Here is a 9809-nt window from a genome sequence, read left to right on the forward strand (position 1 = left end):
CAATTCTGAAGCAAGTGACAGTGCAAGCCACGTGAATACAGGGGAGAAGAGGTTTTAGGCAGAGGGAAGAGCAAGTAGAAAAGCCCTGAAACAGGGAAATGCTTCATGCATTCAAGGAACCCAAACCAGAGCAGAGGCAGTCACAGGAGATGGGGGTGGGAAGCAAATAATGGGAGGGCCACTGTGAGGACTGACTTTCAACTCTTAGATTGAAGGCTATAGGAGGACCTGGGGTAAAGGAGCGACACGCTCTGACTTTCACTGTAAAAGGATTACTCCTCTCTGCCGTCTATCATCAGGTAGTAAAATTATGAGGGACTTATTTTCTTCTTGAATGTTCCAAAATTTTCTAAACTGAATATATATATTTCTTTTTTCTTTTTTTTTTTTTTTTAAGGCTGCAGCACACGGCTTATGGGATTTTAGGTCCCCGACCAGGGATCGAACCTGGGCCCCGGCAGTGGAAGCTTTGAGTCCTAACCACTGGACTGCCAGGGAATGCCCCAATTTTTTTTTAAATTTTTATTGGAATATAGTTGATTTACAATGTTGCATTAGTTTCAGGTGTACAGCAAAGTGAATGAGGTATACATATACGTATATCCATTCTTCTTTACATTCTTTTCCCATATAGGCCATTACAGAGTACTGAGTAGAGTTCTCTGTGCTATACAGTAGGTCCTTATTAGTTATCTATTTTATATATAATAGTGTGTATATGTCAATCTCAGTCTCCCAGTTTATCCCTCCTCCCCCACTCCCTTACCCCTGGTAGCCATACCATTTTTTTTTTTTTTTTTTTTTTTTGCGGTACACGAGCCTCTCACTGTTGTGGCCTCTCCCGTCGCGGAGCACAGGCTCTGGACGCGCAGGCTCAGCGGCCATGGCTCACGGGCCCAGCCGCTCTGCGGCATGTGGGATCCTCCCAGACGGGGACACGAACCCGCGTCCCCTGCATCGGCAGGCGGACTCCCAACCACCGCGCCACCAGGGAAGCCCCATACCATATTTTTTAAATGAAGGAAAAACAATCTTCCTAATCCTTTAAGACTAAGACCAAATTCCACCTCCACTCAAAGCCCCCTGTACCAGTGCTAGGCCATGCTGTACCCTAGACCCTGGCCATCAGGACCACTGGGGTGGCCCCAGTGTTAGCAGTACCGGCCTACAGCAACTAATTTTCATGAAAGTTTCTTCTGCTCCCCTCACTTCTCTCCTGTCATGCAGGAACATGTCCCTTCGGATACTCTTGCCCCAAGTGCCTGCCTGGGTCCCACTCTTTCTCTCCATTAACTTAATTAATTCCTGGTAATTACAGTTTAGTGATGAACTGCTAAAAGACTGACCTCTCAAGGGGTGTAAATATTTTTTTTATTCTTTATACAGTTTTTAAAATTCTTTATACAGTTTTTGAAAATAAATTTTATTGATTGATTGATTGATTGATTGCTGCACTGGGTCTTCGTTGCTGCGCGCGGGCTTTCTCTAGTTGAGGCAAGCAGGGGCCTGCTCTTCGTTGCGGTGCGCAGGCTTCTCATTGCGGTGGCTTCTCTTGTTGCAGAGCACAGGCTCTAGGCACACGGCCTTCAGTAGTTGTGGCACTCGGGATCAGTATTTGTGGCTCGTGGGCTCTAGAGCGCAGGCTCAGTAGTTGTGGTGCACAGGCTTAGTTGCTCCACAGGATGTGGAATCTTTCCGGGCCAGGGCTCGAACCCGTGTCCCCTGCATTGGCAGGTGGATTCTTAACCACTGCGCCACCAAGGAAGTTCCAGGTGTAAATATTTTAAATGGGGACACTACGTGGAAATGTAAACGTCTTAAGACTCAGAGGAATGCAGCTATAATGTTGGAACGACAGGCACTGGGGTGCCTAGTTTGTGGGTAGGTGGCTACCTTCTCCTAAAGGGTACAGGTGCTTAGAAAAGCAATGTCAAAGGGAGACAAGTGAAGTAATGAAAGATGAGATTATGTCATTGCCACCACCTCTCTCCTCCCAAATGGCCATTCAATCCATTTTGGGTACCAGAGAATGTTCCCCAGAGGTAACCCCAGCCATCTCAGTGAGGTGACGTGTGAAAGTAACTACCACCATCAGAAAGAAAAGCCCCCTTAAGACACTTCTGGCCTGGAAGCAAATTGTTCTCCAATTGCTTTCAGTGGGGGAACTCCTTGAGGGCAAAGTTCATCTCACATGATTCTTTTATGCTCCACAGAGAATCCAGCTCTGTGTTGGGCCCAGGGTGGGCCTTTCATAAACAACTGTAGATAATTGATCATTGATGGCCCAGTTGTAAAAAGGCTCCAAAGGACTTTTTTTTCAAAGGATTTTAAATACACATAAGCATTCTAACTAAGAACAACAGTAGTATTAATCACACACCTAATATTTTTAAGGGCCTCAAGATTTATAGCCTTAATGAAGTCTCAGACAGTGAAGCAGTTTTTACAACCTCAGCCAGTTCAGTTCAGGTCTGGAGAGTCTGTCTAACAAGGCAAAAGGAGAGAGCAGCCCTTGTCCACACACACCCGAGCCTCGGCTGGGCCAAGCCCCAGAAGAATCTGAACAGCTGCTTGCTGCCCACCCCTGGACTCCCTTCTCCTCCAAAAATGCCAAAGCTCTGCCTCAGAGGTGTTTTCAGGCCCTGGAATAGCCTTGAGAGGCTTGCAGTTACAATGGTCACCTTGAAGGTCATCTACCTTCAAGACCTCTCTCTCAGATCTCACTCTGCCCTTGGCTTGCTAAAGAACAACTTTAACTTCAGAACTGAATTGGCAGACAGGAGTAGAATGCTGTGAACTGCAGCAAACCAGGGGAATAAAAGTGGAGCCAGAACCCACTCCATTGGCTCACATTCAGCTCCAGCTTGCTAAGGGCAGTGTGGGTAAACGTTCCTATGCCCAATGACTGGATGGATATAAGGATGAAGTAGCTCCCTGCCTCACTCCCAGGATGGGCTGAACCTCCAGTAGGAGGGAAATTCCAGGAATGTATGTGAGGTTCATACATAGGAACCCCTCTCTTTACCATCCCCCATGTCAATGTGTAGGAGACTAAGAGCGCTGTGGTCCATGGGAGAGGGCCCAGGGCCATGCCCAAAAGAAGTGACTTCTTTAGAAGCATGCCCCCAAAAAACACCCAACAAATGAAGCTAGAAGCCAATTCATTCTGCTCATCAGTTCCTCCCAGATGGGTGCAGCTGTGGCTCCCTGAATTCAGGAAATATCCCGATCAAAGTTTCTAGCCTAAGTCACCTGCTAGGGAGAGCTGTCTTTACTGCACATCTACCAAAGGCAAGCCTCCTTGCCTACCATGGAGGGACAGCCAGTTCCAACATCATACCTCTTCTAGAGGGACATATTTCTGGGCAGTTTGAGTTTTTGCTTTAGGGCATTCAATGTTTGTCTCTAAAATTAAAAACAGATTTACCCATTGTTTTTGTAATGATGACATATAAGCTTATAGAAAATTCAAATGACAGGCAAAAATATAAAGAAAAAAGTAAAAACCACTCTAATCCCACCACTCAGAGATAAGATCTGACATAAACTCTGTTCTGCAGAAAAAGTGAACCTATTCTGAGTTAAACCTAGGGTGTTGCTCTTGCTTTTCTGGAAAAGTCTATGGATTTAGTTTTCAGAAGACCCTTAATGCCACCCCTGAACTACTCGAAAAAATTTCAGGGGTCTCCAATATTTCTGGAGCTCACAAATGGACATTAACAAAGTCATAACGACTCCCTGCCCCACACACATACTGACTTGAGGCCAGGAGTTCATCTGTTCAGCAGACATACCCCTTTTTTTCACTCAACATAGCATAAGTCTTTCTACAATCAATCACATAAATAGACATCATCATACTTTTTATCTCCTGGAGCATGTAAATGAGAGGAAGGGGGACACCATTACCTCTGGATACAATACCTTTAGAATCTGAAATGGAGTATGTGGGTAAATGTGACTTTACCCAAAGTCACACAGCAAACAGAGGACACCTATTCTCTGCTGATGGATTTGAGGAATGACTCTGTGGTGACACCAAATTCAAAAGGCGTTCATTAACTTTTCTTTCAGTCATAAAAAGGATCCAATGTGCCATTTCAACACATACATAAACACTTCCCACTGTCAAATAAAAATGAATGGTTGGTTGAAGTAACACTTTTATCCCTAAAAACATTTCCCCAAATTAATAAGCTAGTGGATATCCCATCCTACACTCCTAAAGCATGAAGGGGGAGAACAATGGACCAGATGCCCACAAATGGAAACATACACAGACTGTGGGTACATGCAACTGCTCCACCTCACAGGCATCAACACTAGGAACTGTCTCCTATTCAGGATGCTCCTATTTTTGTAGGAAAAGTAAAGTTAAACATATACAAAGACAGCGCTGGAGATAAACATCTAATAAAAACACTAAATATTAAAACAGTAGCTCTAGGGTATAAGATTTATCAGTTTTATTTCATTTGTATACCTATCTGAATTGCCTAAATTTTCTACATGAATGCTCTTTAGAGTTTTAAAAGAAAAATAATTAATCCATAATCTAGGTTGGTCTATTAGGATTTTATTTTTTGCCGTAGAAAAATAGATTCAAACCTCTAGAGGGTCCACAACTCTTCTCAGTTTTGTGGAAGCAGAAGGAAGTGTTAAGACGAAGCTCAAACCTCATGAAGATTGCAATCCAACAGGAAAGCTCACCATGACCCCACTGAATAAAGGGCAAGAATTATTACCTTCTTTTCTGTCTCCAATGTGTAGGGAAGATGAAAATCCTAAATCAATCTCTCCTTCAAGTGCAACCAAAAGAAACCACCCCTGCCCCACCTCTTCCAAGAGTTCACAGACCTCTACTCTCCGAACAATTTCCAGTGCATCTGTCCACAATCACCCCTTGGCCACAAAATTACCCACACCACTTGGTATCTGCACACCTTCTCCAGTAACCCCCTTTTCCAATACTTTATCTCTAAAAAAGTTATTCCTCCTTTTCCTTAAGTCTCACAAACACAGGATCCCACCCAAACAGTACAGAATCATTCATTCTATCAATTAAATAATCATTGTTAACTATACTGTATAGAGCTTGAGGAAAGATTATGATAACAAAAAGGGTTAGTTTTCATGGAGCCTGAGAAAAACAAACGGGAATTGAGGAGCAAGAGTTTGTTAGTCTGTCCCAGCCCTGGCCAGAAGTCAGGGAGTGGGGGTAGGGAGGGCCATGGCCAGAGGAGAGAAACATCTGTCATTCTGCAGTTTCATTTCTCAAGGCTAGTTAATACCCTGAGTTTATGCATCAGTCTCTTCCAAGTTTGGTTAATCAGCCTCCCTGGATCCAATCAGCTCTGCGTGCCCTACAAACTGAATTTCAGGTTTATGAAACTGAGAACAAGATCCTGAAGCACAGAGATCCCACCAAACTAAAGTCACCTCCCAGGATGACATCTGTCTCCACTCTCTAACAGCAACACCCATCACGTGATATGTATTTGATGCACCCAACAGTCTCTGATATGTCCCTGTGACTTACAGAATTAAATCCAAACTTGGCCTGCCTTTCACAAGCCCAAATCAGCTTCCCAGCCTCATCCCTGGACAAGCTAAGTCTCTCATGGCTCCATGCTTTCACACATGACTCTCTCTTCATAGACTGCCCTTTGCCCAGTCTTGCTTGCCTGCAAAACTTCTGTTCTTCCTCTAAAGCCCAGTTCAGAAGTCACCTCGCCCTAAAGCCTTCCCTACTTCCCCAGGCATTTAGTTCTTACTGCCCCCAACTGTAGTTCTCTAACTACAAAGGCTTTAGAGAATTTGTTAAATACATTGTAGCTCATTCTTTTAATTATCTGACCTCCCCTGGATACCCTGAGCTTCTTGAGGCAAGGAACTCACATTGTATCCATAAGCCCTAGCACAGTGTCAAGACTGAAATAAGAGATCAACCTTGAAGGACTGATCACATGGAACATTGGCATTAAGTTATTTAGAGGAAAAGAGTCTCACAATATTCAAGAATTAAATTGTCTATATACTTAATCTCATCCAAAATGACAACAGGGCACAGAGGCAGCATGGGTGTTTTAAAATTTTAAGTAATAACAGCAGCTAACATTTGTACTAAGTTAATTTGATCAGCACAACAACCCTAGGAGGTAGATAAATTTTTCTGCATTTAAGCTGAGAAAAGCTTGAGGCTTTTCCAAACAGGAAACTGAGGCACGGGAGGGTTTAAATAACTCAAAATCATTCAGTTAGTAAGTGGCAAAAGCAAGACACAAACTTAGTAGTCTGGCTCCAGAGCCAGTGCACTCTGGAATCAGGAAGATCTAGGTTTTAATACAGATTATGTTACAAATATGGCTTTGGAAAAGTCATCTAACTCCTCCGAGCTTGTATATGTAAAGGGGGCAGGACAACCCCTTTCTCTTAGAGTGCAGGGAGGATTAAGTTAAATATGATAATGTTTGCAGAAGTCTCTAAAATGGATTCTCCCACCTAACAGGCATTCCATAAATGTTCATTTATTTTCCTTTCCCTTCATAAAAGCTGGGCAAAATAGTCTCTCTGAGGAAAAGGATCCTCCCCCAGACTGCGTGAGGCTTTTCGAAGCAGATCAAGTAGTGTGGCCACTCAACACAGAAAGCCTTGCCTTACCTGTTTATCTCTGTCCATACCAGAGTCCTTTCAAAATGTAAATATCATAATGTCACTCACTTAAAACCTTTCAAAGGTTCCTAATTACACCGGGGATACAATCCAAACTAAGGAGGGAAGGCATTCAGTCCCCAAGGCCCCCAGTGATCTGACACACCTCGCTATAAACTTATCTCCCCTCTCCTTTTCCCCCTCCAGCCATACAGGTCTCTTTCACTTCCTCCAACTTGCCAAGCTCTCTGCTGCTCCACACATGGTTAACTCTTCACCCTCCTTCAGGTCTCAGCCTAAATGTCACTTCCTCAAGGGAAGCCTTCCCTGAGCCCCCAACCCAAATCAAGGCCCATATCTCTTACCACTCTCTTCACCTTTCTTTCCTTGTATTCATCACAGTCTGAAATGATTAGTTTACCACTTCCTTCAAAGTTTTATTCAAAAGACACCTTCTCAGGAGGCCTTTCCAGACCACTCAAATATAAATTCAGTCCCTACCCAATAACTCATATCCTCCTTCCCTATCTTCTTTTTCTCATTAGCACTTATTAACAGACTATATTTTTATTATATATTTTATTGTCTGGCCCCTTAGAATGAAAGCTCCACAAGGGCAGTTATTTTTGCTTGCTTTCTTCACAACATCTAACAATGGCTGGCACATATTGGTTGACAAATATCTGTTGTTGAATGAAATTTCAAGATTATTTATTATCGGGCCTTCTCACTGGTCTATGAGCTCAAGCTAAAGCACGTCTTTCTGGTTTCCCACTGTACTCCCAACACCTAGTCCAGTGCCTAGCACATAATAAGTGCTCAGTAAAATTTTACTAAATGAATCAAAGCCATGACCAGTGGAAAAATTGGAAAATGGTCAAAATATGTGTTAGCACCTTGCTTCCTCTTCTCTTTCACTGTATAATGTACCTGTGAGTTTGAGGAAACAGACCCCTGAAATCCCACCAAGCACCTGCCAGGCATCTATCTGTCCACATCCTGGATCCTCAGCCACACTGTACACACCAACAGAGGCACTGTACAGGCCCTCCAGAACACAGAGCTGAAGGCAAGTGGGCCAACCCTAAGCCAAATACCATCTTACCCCAAGTCCCATTCTCTGACTGCCAGTCCTATTCTAGGCTAGTCCTGGGTGCCAGACATGCTGCCCTGGGTGGGCCCGTGGATTTATTCCAATCTAGGATTTTTAATGCCACCTCTGGCCTACTCAAAAAAGAAAAAAAAAGTTAAAAATCCCTGAGCAGCTCGAATAATCCTGGGGTTCTCAGAAGCAGACATACCTAAGGTCGTACGGACCCCTCCCCCTCACATGCGCTGATCCAAGGCCAGGAGGCCATCTGTCCAGCAGACGCTCCCCGTCCTCCCTCGGGTCACATTGAGCCTTTCCCCTCCGGGTTGGCAGGAAGAGCCCCTGTAGAAAGACAATCTCCACCCTGATCAACAGGCCTGGTCACCCCCTGGGCCCCCAACTCTGGAGCAGGAATACCCGTCTGCTCCCGAAAAAACCTCCCCCAGGGTCAGAACTTGGGCGGAGGTGGGGGGAAGGACTGAGGGGCGCCAAAAAAGGTCGATCCCCCAAGTGTCTGTCCCGTGACGACACCAGCTCTTCGGGCGACCGGGACAGTCCAGCTGACAGGGCGCCCCAGCGGGGGAAAGTGGCACCGTTATCCGTGCCTGGGCGGGGGGCCGCGGGCCGACGCCGAGGGCGGCCGCCCGTCCCGCACCGGGAGGACAGCAGCGTGCCCGCCCGGCGGGGTAGCGGCGGGTCGGGGTGGCGGAAGGGGCAGGCTGCCCGTCCGCCGGGGGCGGGGTGGGGTGGCGGCCGGGGCCCGCCAGGCGGCGGTCAGGGGAAGTGGCTGCCGCCTCAGGCGGCGAGCAGGGTCCGCCTGGCTGCAGGGCCGGGCCGCGGTGCGGGCGCGGGATCGGCCTCGGCCCTGGCTCCGCTCAGCCCCCAGCTCGGGCTGGAGCGGCCTCGGCGGCGGCCCCGGCCCACAAGCCCCGCCCGGCCCGGCCCGCGGGGGGCGCTTACCTGGCGGCGGCGGCGGCTGCAGGCCCCGGGCTCGGCCGCGCGCGTCCCCAGCGCCGGCTGCGGGAGCCACAACATGGCGACGGCGGTGGCGGGCGGGGCTGCGGCTCCGGGGGCGGAGCGGGGGCGGGAGCCGGCCTGGCGGCGGGACCTGGCTGGGGCCGCGGGCGGGGGTTGGGAGGGGGGCAGGCGGAAGGCGGCTCGGACCTGGGCACCCGCCCAGGGCGGTGCGGCTGAGGGGCTGCCCCGGCCTGGGCTCGGCTTCTCGCCTCTCGCCTACCGTCTACCGCCTCCCGCCCCAGGCGGGCTGCGCGGCACCGACCCGGCGGTGGCGACAGCGACGGGCTGGGCGGGGCGGGGGCGGTGCCGGGCAGAGCTGGACCCTAGACCTCGCAGACCCAGACCTTGCCCCCGCCCTCGCCTGACCCGTCTGCCCCGCCGAGCGCCCGGCGCGATTCCGGCCCGGCGGCCGCTCCCTGCGACCTGGGCCTCTCGTTCTCTGACCGGCCTCCAGGGCAGGGGCCTTCGGTCAGGGCCGAGGTCCCCCACTAGAGGGCCACGATCTGCCTACGCGGCTGTCTCGCCCCAGCGGACAGCGAGCGCCTCTGGAGCCGGCACGGCGTCCTCTTCCCTCAGATCTGGCACCTAGTGGGGCCTACTAGGCTGTTAAGTGAAAGGTAGCAGAGGTGGCGTGGGCCTGGCACTTAGTAGGTGCGCCCTAAATGTTCGGTCATCGCTGGATCTAGGGGACTTGCAAGCAGGCCTGGAGGTGCGGGGCGCTCTGACATGTTATCTCTGGGGTGACCGTGAGACCCGCGGCGAACAGAGTTGGAGGCCTGGCAACGGGTGCCTCCCAGGGGTAGACTGCAACATCTCTTGAGTTACAGGGGAAGCTATGACTGTGCGACGTGAGAACTTGGAGAGACGGGCAGATGGCCAGGGCAGGACCTTCCAAGAACCTAGAGTACCTGGAAACTGGTGGCGTTAAGGTGGCAACTAGGTTGAGGGTGTGAGAGCACGGAGATGAGGCCCTGGTGTCTGGCAGTGAGCACCCACTGCTAACCACGGAGAAATGCCCTCTGAAGAACGGGGAAAGAGACGCCAATTTGCT

General features: G+C 48.9%; 1 protein-coding gene across 6 annotated transcripts in view; it reads right to left on the reverse strand.

The window, feature by feature from the left end:
* ZNF592 (zinc finger protein 592) overlaps positions 1-8793 on the reverse strand; it is a 59481-nt gene extending 50688 nt beyond the window's left edge. For 4 of the 6 annotated variants that reach the window (XM_032621407.1, XM_032621403.1, XM_032621405.1 and 1 more), the window contains exon 1: positions 8702-8793. The gene's annotated coding sequence lies outside the window, so the exon portion shown is untranslated. The remainder of the gene's footprint in view (positions 1-8701) is intronic. The other 2 variants (XM_032621402.1, XM_032621406.1) reach the window with 2 other exon arrangements.
* Between the last annotated feature and the right edge of the window lie 1016 nt (positions 8794-9809).

Source organism: Phocoena sinus, chromosome 2 (genome assembly GCF_008692025.1).
Source record: "Phocoena sinus isolate mPhoSin1 chromosome 2, mPhoSin1.pri, whole genome shotgun sequence".
Taxonomy (NCBI): domain Eukaryota; kingdom Metazoa; phylum Chordata; class Mammalia; order Artiodactyla; family Phocoenidae; genus Phocoena; species Phocoena sinus.